Raw genomic sequence first — 9,628 nt, forward strand, 5'->3', positions numbered from 1 at the left:
CTGACAGACCGATGATGAAGTGAAGGTAAATGTGTAAATAGCTCCATCTTGTGAGAAAAGCATGGCTCTACTGATCCAGTATATATGCAGGACAGTGTGGTGTTGCTGCCTTCACTTGATAATACACTGGTTTGGTCTGGTGCAATGCTGCTTTCTAAACTTTTTTTTAAAAAACATTACAATTATATTGTGACATTTTAACCATAAATGACAATATGCACATGAAATTGTACTTCATGTGTAATGATTATGACTTACCAAGATCAGTCATAGTGAAGAAAACCTTGTTAGTTGTAAGTTTAGAAATAAACATCAGTGTATTGTCTCCACATTTAGCTTTACACACTCATGTTTATTCATCATCACCACCATTATGCTTCATCTCATTTTACTTATTCAGTCTGCTTTTAACACTCGAAGACTAAAAAAATATTTTCCATCAGCAATTAAATTACACTAGAACTAAAGGTTAAAGTCAATGAATTCATCATTTTACTTCTGTCTTGAAATGAAAATTTGCTTTGTGTCATTCATTATAAAAAAAAATTGACTGTTTATTCATTTTCCTCATATTTTTGCTGATTTAGGATATCATGCTGCATTGCAGAAAAAGAAAAATGTTTAAATCCTCAGATTCCCAAATGCATTGTTCCCTAAGTGAGTGATTTCCTCTTAAACCTTTTAGATATACAGACCAGCTTTTATGTCTTTGACTTTGATAAAACTACAACTTTAAACTTTGTGGAATTAAGCCTTGAAAAATCCCCAAATCTGCTATGAGACCTACAGATTATATAATACAGTTTAAACCCACTGTACCTTATAAATAATATAAGCAGCTGCAGAAAAAAATGTTTTTTCATTCATTATTCATCTTCGGTAACTGCTTTATCCTGGTCAGGGTTGTGGTGGATCTGAATTAAACCCTAACTCCACTGGGCATAAAGCAGGAAATTGATCCTATATGGCTCACGAGTCCAAAGCAGGACACTATGTACACACATTTACACACTTATTCAACTTAATAATGTGATCATTCAGACAATCAGCTACACGAAGCTTTGATAAAGTTGGAATCATAAATACAGAAAAAACATCCAATCCTTGATTGCAAAATTATGTGTATATTTATCAAAGTTGTGTACAGGCAACTAGGGATGAGTTACAGATGATTTAAAATGAAATCTGGTCTTTTTCCAATATGGCCATGGTGTTGATGTAATGCATAGATAGCAATCCTTAAGGTACGAATGACCCCGATGATGTTTCATGTAGTTTTCACTATCTGCTGTAGGGCTTTGTGCTCTGAGACAGAATTCAGTTTCTATGCCATACATTGCTCCAGCTGCACAGGATGCTCTTTATGTTTCCCATGAACATAGTAAAGCTTGGAGGTTGGTGTTGTCTCTCATATCTCTACAGGAAACTGATGACTGTGGTAAACTGATAACAGGTTAGTAAAAGAAGTGTCTTTGTTGTGGTTTTAGAAACTTCATATATACCATGTTGAAGTTTTTGTACAGCCTTTCCCTGACTCTGTATCACTGTGCTGCTACTTCAAGACCACAATGATAGAGAGCAGAATCTGAGAGCATTAGACCGCTGATAGTAAGTTCAGTAGAGTTTCTGCTTGTTTCTGACTCCAATCGATGATCTTCAGGAGTGCTCTTTCTGTCAGATACTGACCTTGCTCCTTTATACAGTAAAAACTGTAGTGCACTGTTAGGATATTGTTTGTACCAGTAAATATAAATACGTTCACTGCTTGACTCATATGAATATTTCAGAGTAACAGTGTCTGTGTCTTTCCTGACAATGTTTGCATCAATCGGCCCAATTTTATCTGCAAAACTGCCTGAAAAGAATATAAAGAAATTAATTAGTGCAAGCATTTTTTGTAAACCAATTATTGTTTAAATAAATTACTAGATTAATACAGAAACATGCTTACAAATTACTATAATTAATTAACAAATTACAAATTCATTGAACTCATTAATATGGTTGAATAACTGATGAAAGTTAATGACCTGTAACTAGAGTGAGAATCAGTGGTGCGTATCTCATTATGTACAGTAAATTGTATAGTTGAGCCATTTCTGAACACAGCTCTGTGACGATTCTGTATAATAGTGCTATATGTGCCGAACTTTACACGTCTCTAGAAGGCCACACCCACGAAGTGACATGTTTGTGTCATGTCTAACAGCTCAAAAATAGATGTCTGTAGGCTGTAGGTACTGGAGTCCTAATACTGTGTGCTGTTTATCGGGACATTGTACTGTTTTTGATGTTTCTAATAGAAAGGTGCTGACATAATACAGTGTTTTGTGTTTTCTTAGAGTAATTTTGTCTGTTCATTTTTTCATGTTTAACATAGGTGTGTTTCAGACATGTGAACATTACACCCTCATTAATCTAGCTACCTGTCACCACACTTATACTGTTGAGACTGAAGGTGTCAGCAGTTTTGCTTGGACATTCTCTGCCGGAACATAAGGGGGCAGTGTGTTTTGTGTTACATGTCATGTCAATACTAACCTGTTTGTAATAGACTCATTATTATGTCTTTTTATTTCCTTTTTATGTTTTGTGAAACTTCACGGATTCCCCTTCTTTTGTCTGGCACAACATGTGTCATGACACATGTAACATGATACATGTTGTGCTAGATCTTGTGCTCATGGATATATGTTCCCTGTCTGTTTCTTTTGTTAATAAATTGTTGTTTTTTTAAATTGTTATCCCTGTGTTTGGGTCTGCTTTTATCCTTGCATTTCCTGACAGAAGGATTCTCTAACTTGAGGTTTTACTGAGCTCACTTTCATGTTATGGCTTAAGAGGAGAACTGCAGGTGGAGTTGTTACAATAGCGAGCTAACATTATTACTGACTGTAATAATGTCATAATTATAGTGAAAATGTTTTATAGTAGTTCTGCAGATTTTGGTGGACATTCTTATTATGCAGGACTCAAGACCAAAGTAAACCAGCAAAGAAACAAGTGCTAAATCTCAATCACAATAAACAATAACTGCTCATCAATGAATTAACTTTTAATATCATCATTCCTGTAATTGTATGGCACTTTGGGGTATTTCTGTCATGATACCTGAGAATTAAGGAAAATCCTAAAGTTTAGATGTAAAAAATTGCTCTTTCATGAGCCACTGCCACTAAGAAGCAATGACTTACTACTATTTTTCATATCAACTGCAAACAAAGAAAAAACAAAGATAAATGAATAGGGGAAAGAGGAAAACATGCAAAAATATGCAATTTTATAAAAATGTAAACAAATAAATATGCTTGAAATAAATGTGTGAATGAAAACAAAGAAATAATAAAAAAACATAAATTATTTTATTTGAATCTTAACAAAAATCTTAGTATTTTTCCCCTCCTTTTTTTCAAAAACAAAAATATACTTTTATATTAATAATGAATAAATGTTCTGATTCATCTATATATAAATTTTTTTCTTAATATAATTATAAATAAAGCAATAAATTCATGATTAATAAACCCGTCAAAAAAATCCAAATAAATAAAAACATTCACACACAAGAAAAAAACGTGGCTAGTGGCTACCAAGCTATAAGAGAACGAGAGACCTTCTAAGATGTTAAATTTTTACAAAACCTGTAACTTGCTCTTACTTTACTTTCAACAACAACTGCTGAGCAGATATAATAACAGCCTCTTTCAGAGTCATGCACAGGTTTTGATCCTGAGTGTCTATGGGCCAGAACTCGTAGACGAACACGCTAACTATTAGGCTACAGTCCAGAGCTACAATACATACTCCAAATAGACCCCGCCCCTTTTTAACAGACGATTGGCTGGTGCCTTACACAAACCCTCCACGGATTGGACAGTTTATCAATAGTCACTCAACTCATGCTAACAAGCAAGATTCAAGATTTTTATTAGTCACATACACAATTATATACAGTGGGGCATATATAACTAGCAGTGAAATGTGAGTCAGTTCCGCTCCATGGACATTGCACTTAGAAAAACACAACAATGAAAGAATGAGATAAAAGTAAACAATGAAAATATAAGAATAAAATATGAAATATATATATACTGTAGAATGGAAAATAATGTGCATGAAAGTAAACTGTAGTTATAAATAAGATACACAGGGATGTACAAGAGGCAATGTGCATATGTGCATCATACTGTAGTCTTAAATATTAAGATACACAGGAGTGTGCAAGAGGCAAATGTGCAAATAGGTTGACACTTGACACTTTCAGTATAACAGAGCTTGTTCACAAATAACAACATCATTGACATGAGTCCTGACACATATTAAATACATTTAAATATTCACTTGCTGCCAACATTAATGACCACATTACAATTTTTCAGACTAAATAATTTAATAAATAAATTCCTTGGTTATGTGAATAATTAATACTACTACTAATATAATAATAATATATTAATAATACATCTACTAATTCATCTATGTATAAATTAAACAATAAATTATATTATCGATACTGACATAAGGACAAGTCAGAGAACAAGGAGGAAATTAATCCATATTTTTACTTGTTTGTTAAGGTTTACTTAACCCATTAATGCTCAGCTTTAACAGTTAAATCTGTTCTATCGGGTGATTAAACACACAATTCCCTTTAGATAAACTTACTTAGATACTTGATCATGAAGCACAACATAATATTTAAACCAACATAATTCTATAAAATGATTCTTTTCTTCAAACTTTCTCAAACTGAACACTGTAAAAGATCATGAATAAGACAGTTCTAATTACTTGTATGAAAACTTTTTTTGCTTGGTTTGCTGATAAGATAATCCTTAGTTTTGGAGATGATCTCATTCTGTTGAGTTTAAACTTGTTGAACATTGGGCTCTCTTTGATTAGATTGATTATTATATATATGTGAAGTTACTAGACAGACAATAAAATGTTCTACATCTGCAGTGTAATAACTCCAGTCAGAACAAAGAGGCTCACGAGTCCACTGGCATTGTGGAGTTCTGCTATGAGGATTGAGCCGAGTCTCATCTTTAGTACACTTGTTATCAGCGAAACTGTCTTTATTATAAAAATGACAACACCACACTACAAGAAAACAGAAGGATTTAAACAATGTGATAACAGTAACACAGCAGGTTGTTACTGCATAACAGCTGCAAGGTCCCCAGTTTGATGCTGAGTCCAGGTTACTGTCAGTTTGTGTGCAGTTCTCCATCACCTCCAAAAAAACTGACAAAAGGAAATTTGCATTAAGAAATTGTTTTTTTGTGTGAATATGTGAGAGTTTGTGTATAGAGCTCTGCAAAGCACTGACATCACATTCAGGGTATTTTCATACCTCATGTGTGGGAGACCAGTAGAGAGAAAGAGAGAATACACCAAAGAGGGCATGTAACTTTCTCTAAAACATTGACAGAACTACATTCAATATAACAAAACTGTGTGTTAGTTTTTGTACAGTGCAGCTGGATTTCCTGTCACTGTGGGCCTATGTAGTAGTAGTATAATGCAGAGTCTGATACAGCAGCAGAGGAGATGATCAGATCCACTTGTTTTTTATCTCTATTATCTTTGGCGGACATTCTTTGCGGAGGGTTGGGACTTAGTTCTCCAGTTTCAAAAATATAAAGAAGGATCTCAGGTTTAGATTCTGGATATTGTCTGTATCAGTACAGGTAGCTATTTGTGTTGGAACTGGTGGTTTTATATCTGCAGGACAGAATAACATCACCTTCATCTAACTTTATGAGTGAAAAGTGTCTCTATTGAATCTGCCATGGAGCAGAGGTGGCAAAAGCACACACATTCTTTACTCAAGTAGAAGTACAGATACTCATTTTTTAAAAGACTCCAGTAAAAGTAGAAGTAGTGACTACACTCTTTTACTCAAGTTAAAGTAAAGAAGTATGGGCTCTGGCATGTACTTAAGTAAAAAGTCGCCGTTACTACTACCTGTTTAGTGTCATGCTGGTAACTGGACGTCATGTTTTATTTATATACATACATTATATATATATATATATATATATATATATATATATATATATATATATATATATATGTGTGTGTGTGTGTGTGTGTGTGTGTGTGTGTGTGTGTGTGTATGTGTGTATAATTTTGGAGTGTGCTGATGGATATTTGTGTTCATCAGCCACAAGAGTGTTACGAAGGGTGGAGTCAGCGTTCACATTCATCCCAAAGGTGTTCAGTAGGGATGAGATCAGAATACAACCACATTAGTCCTCACAGGAGAGTGGTGTATGGTGTGTATTCATGAGGTTTGCTGGTTTGAATGAGAGTTGTGATTTTCACTCGGTATGTGTTTAGATAACTGGACAGTTTATTTGCTTTATGTGTCTTATTTCCTCCCTGTTGCCTACATTTACTTTTATTCATACCACAGTAGCCAGAAGTAATAAGTTATCTTATATAAATAATATATATAAAAAAAATAATAAAAATAACACTTTCAATGTCCAAATCTCTATGGACAGACAGGTAGGTCTCATGAATGCCGGAATAAAATGGACCCAAATGCAGGATAAAAACACAAAAGAGTGTTTATATGTGTTGGTTCTGAATTTTGGGAGTTTAAAGAGTAATCCCGATGGCAACTGAAATTCAGCCTGTAAGGGATGAGAATTATCTGACAGGATAGATTCAACCTTTCTTAATAGCTGCTTCTGATAACGTTCCTCCAGACCTTTCCTCCAGACCTTTCCTGAAGACCTTTCTGCCTGTGATGCTGCTGCTCACCTTAATTAACCTTGAAAGGGAGGTTTTTCTTTTATATTGATGGACACATACCAGCAGATTAAGAAGGTAACAACTGATTCAACAAAAGACCTGTAAAAAATGGTCAACGGGGTCTTATCCACATTAAACTTTGCTAGCTTCCTCAAGCAATACAGGCCTTTCATGCAAAGCAAACTGGTATTTGAGTCAAAACACAGCTTATCATCAATAATGGATCCTAGGTACTCATACTCTGTAACAACCTCTATTTCCTGACCATTTATACTATTTTTTTCAGTGGTAGTGACATTGCGCCTAAAATCAATAAACATGTTCTTGGTCTTAGAAGCATTCAGTTCAAGAACTACATCCTGACACCAAGTTACAAAGTGATCAATGACCGAACCGTGTGAAGATTCCTCATTGTTCAATAAGCTGACAATAGCCGTATCATCAGCAAACTTCACAAAGTATTGGTTGTCATTCACAGAGAGACAGTCATTAGTGTACAGAATATAGAGAAGAGGGGACAGAACACACCCCTGACAACTAATGATAATTCATTAGAGTGAATTGTGGGTTGTTCATAAATTTAATTACACATTGTGTTCATCAGCAACATCTAGAACATGAAACATATTTCAGTAAATTTGTGAATGGTTCTATTACAGGTTCTGCAGATGCAGTGTCTAAAGAGTAGCAGATACACACTTTACACAGATACACACCAATACACACAGCACTAAAGTTCTGAAGTATTTCAATCAATGTTAATTAATCAAAAGCTCACTGGTCAATCAAACTACGGGACATTCTTATTATTCAAGACTCAAGACTAAAGCAAACCTGCAAAGAAACATGTTATAAGCTACTTGTAGTCAGTCAGTAAATCCTGCCACCACTGGCTATGAGAACTGCACTGCACTGCACTATGAGACTGAGTGAACATGTGGCAGCGCAGTGAGAGTCTACAGTGGAGCAACCATTTTCATTTCAGACACAACTTGTAATTTATATAGATATTTTTGTCTAAATATGTTTCTGCCAGCTCAAAGGGTTCAGTGCAGAGAAGACCTGTACAACAAGGCTTTGTGTTTTAATGAGCTTGCTAGCTTGTGCTGTCAGCTCTTGGCTTATCACAAATAACATGCAACACCAACACTAACAGACAGAAATAGCACACAGATGTCTGAGAAAGCTGACTGGTTAATATCAGTGTCCTTAATCAAGTGCTGATTTATAAACTGTAAATAATGTCTTCAGCTCAATAGAGTTAAAAATCAATATCTTAAATTATTTAAATACATACTGTTACTGAAATTTGTGTAAAATTTTTATTACATCAGGGGAATAACAAAATAGCAGCATGAACCTTAGCAGAAATAATTCTCTTTGATTAAAGATGAACATTTATATTTAAAGGATTTCTTCTCTGGTTATTCAAATAATCATTAAAGTCTGAGAATTAAGAAAGAAAACTGTATTTGAATGAAACAGAAAAACAGCTGCTGAAAAACAAATATCAAGCTTGACTTTTTGTACAGTCTGTTAAAGTTTTGTGTCACTGTGGGCTGCATGGCGCAGTAGTACAGTGCAGAGTCTGATACTGCAGCAGGAAAGATCTCCAGATCTATTTTCTTCTCCTTTTTACAAAGTTTGATGGATAGTCGTGGGTCAAGCTTATTTTTAGTTCTAGTGTCAGTATCTGTGGATTCATAAATGAGCAGCAGAAACTCTGGTCCTGATTGAGGTTTTTGTCGATACCATTGGAGATAGAGAGCTGATTGATCATATGTGCAGGTCAGTGTGATGTTGCTTCTTTCACTTGAAGATATGATATTTTGGTCTGGTGAAATTCTGCTGTCAATGGCACCTGCTGTAAAGACATTGTAACATCATAAACATTTATTTCATTGCTTAAGGACCTGTTTAGGTAACAGTACAAATCTCCAGCATCCACCTAAAGGTTATGTATAATATAAATGACTTACCAATATTTTTGACAATTATCAATACAAAGAAGAATAACATGATTGTTCTGTGTGTCTATTGCAGTAGATATAAATGTCAGTATCTCTATGAAATTGTCTAAACTGTATCTCACCACATCTAGCTCCACCTACTGAGGTGCAGTCATGTCAATTCTGACATCATTCCCTCAGCCTATAATTTACTTCTTATGTCACTTCTGACCTCATTTACATTGATTAATTTAAATCTGTTACTAATTCAAACAAATGTTGAATGTTCATAATGCAGTTTATAATTTGTATTCATTCTCTTAATGTTTCCATGTTTTGCTGGATCTAATAATTTTACAAAATTCGTGACATTCAAACTCCTTAAACTGATCGAGGCAGCTGATAAGGGCTACACACTGCCTAAGGGATTATTGAATATTGTTGAGGGTCTCCATATCATTTCTGATGCCACTGAGGAGCTCGTACAGTCTCCTACCCCAGACCTACTAAGTGTACAAGAACTGCCACAGTGCGGTTGTTTGGAAACATCTGTATGTAAACAAAGTAAAAATAAAACACAGATGAAGAAAAAATAAGATTATATATTTACAGATTGCACAGGATGTCTAAGTGTCTGTATAAATATATGTATAGTGCAATGATGCCCAAAACAAACAGAAGCAGCTCCTGTTTGTCTGGAAAGAAATGCTGCAGCCATGCACAGAACTGAGAGCTGGAGGAGAGCAGATCAGGATTCTGCAGTAATACAAATAATAAGTTTATTCACGTGTACTGTTAATATGTAATTAATCTAAAATTAAGTATGCTATACTGACAAATACACAGCCAAGGTTAAGTATATCTGGCCTATACTCTGTACTTATACTAAAGTACACTTGGCTTGTACTGACAAA

Source organism: Tachysurus fulvidraco, chromosome 1 (genome assembly GCF_022655615.1).
Source record: "Tachysurus fulvidraco isolate hzauxx_2018 chromosome 1, HZAU_PFXX_2.0, whole genome shotgun sequence".
NCBI lineage: Eukaryota > Metazoa > Chordata > Actinopteri > Siluriformes > Bagridae > Tachysurus > Tachysurus fulvidraco.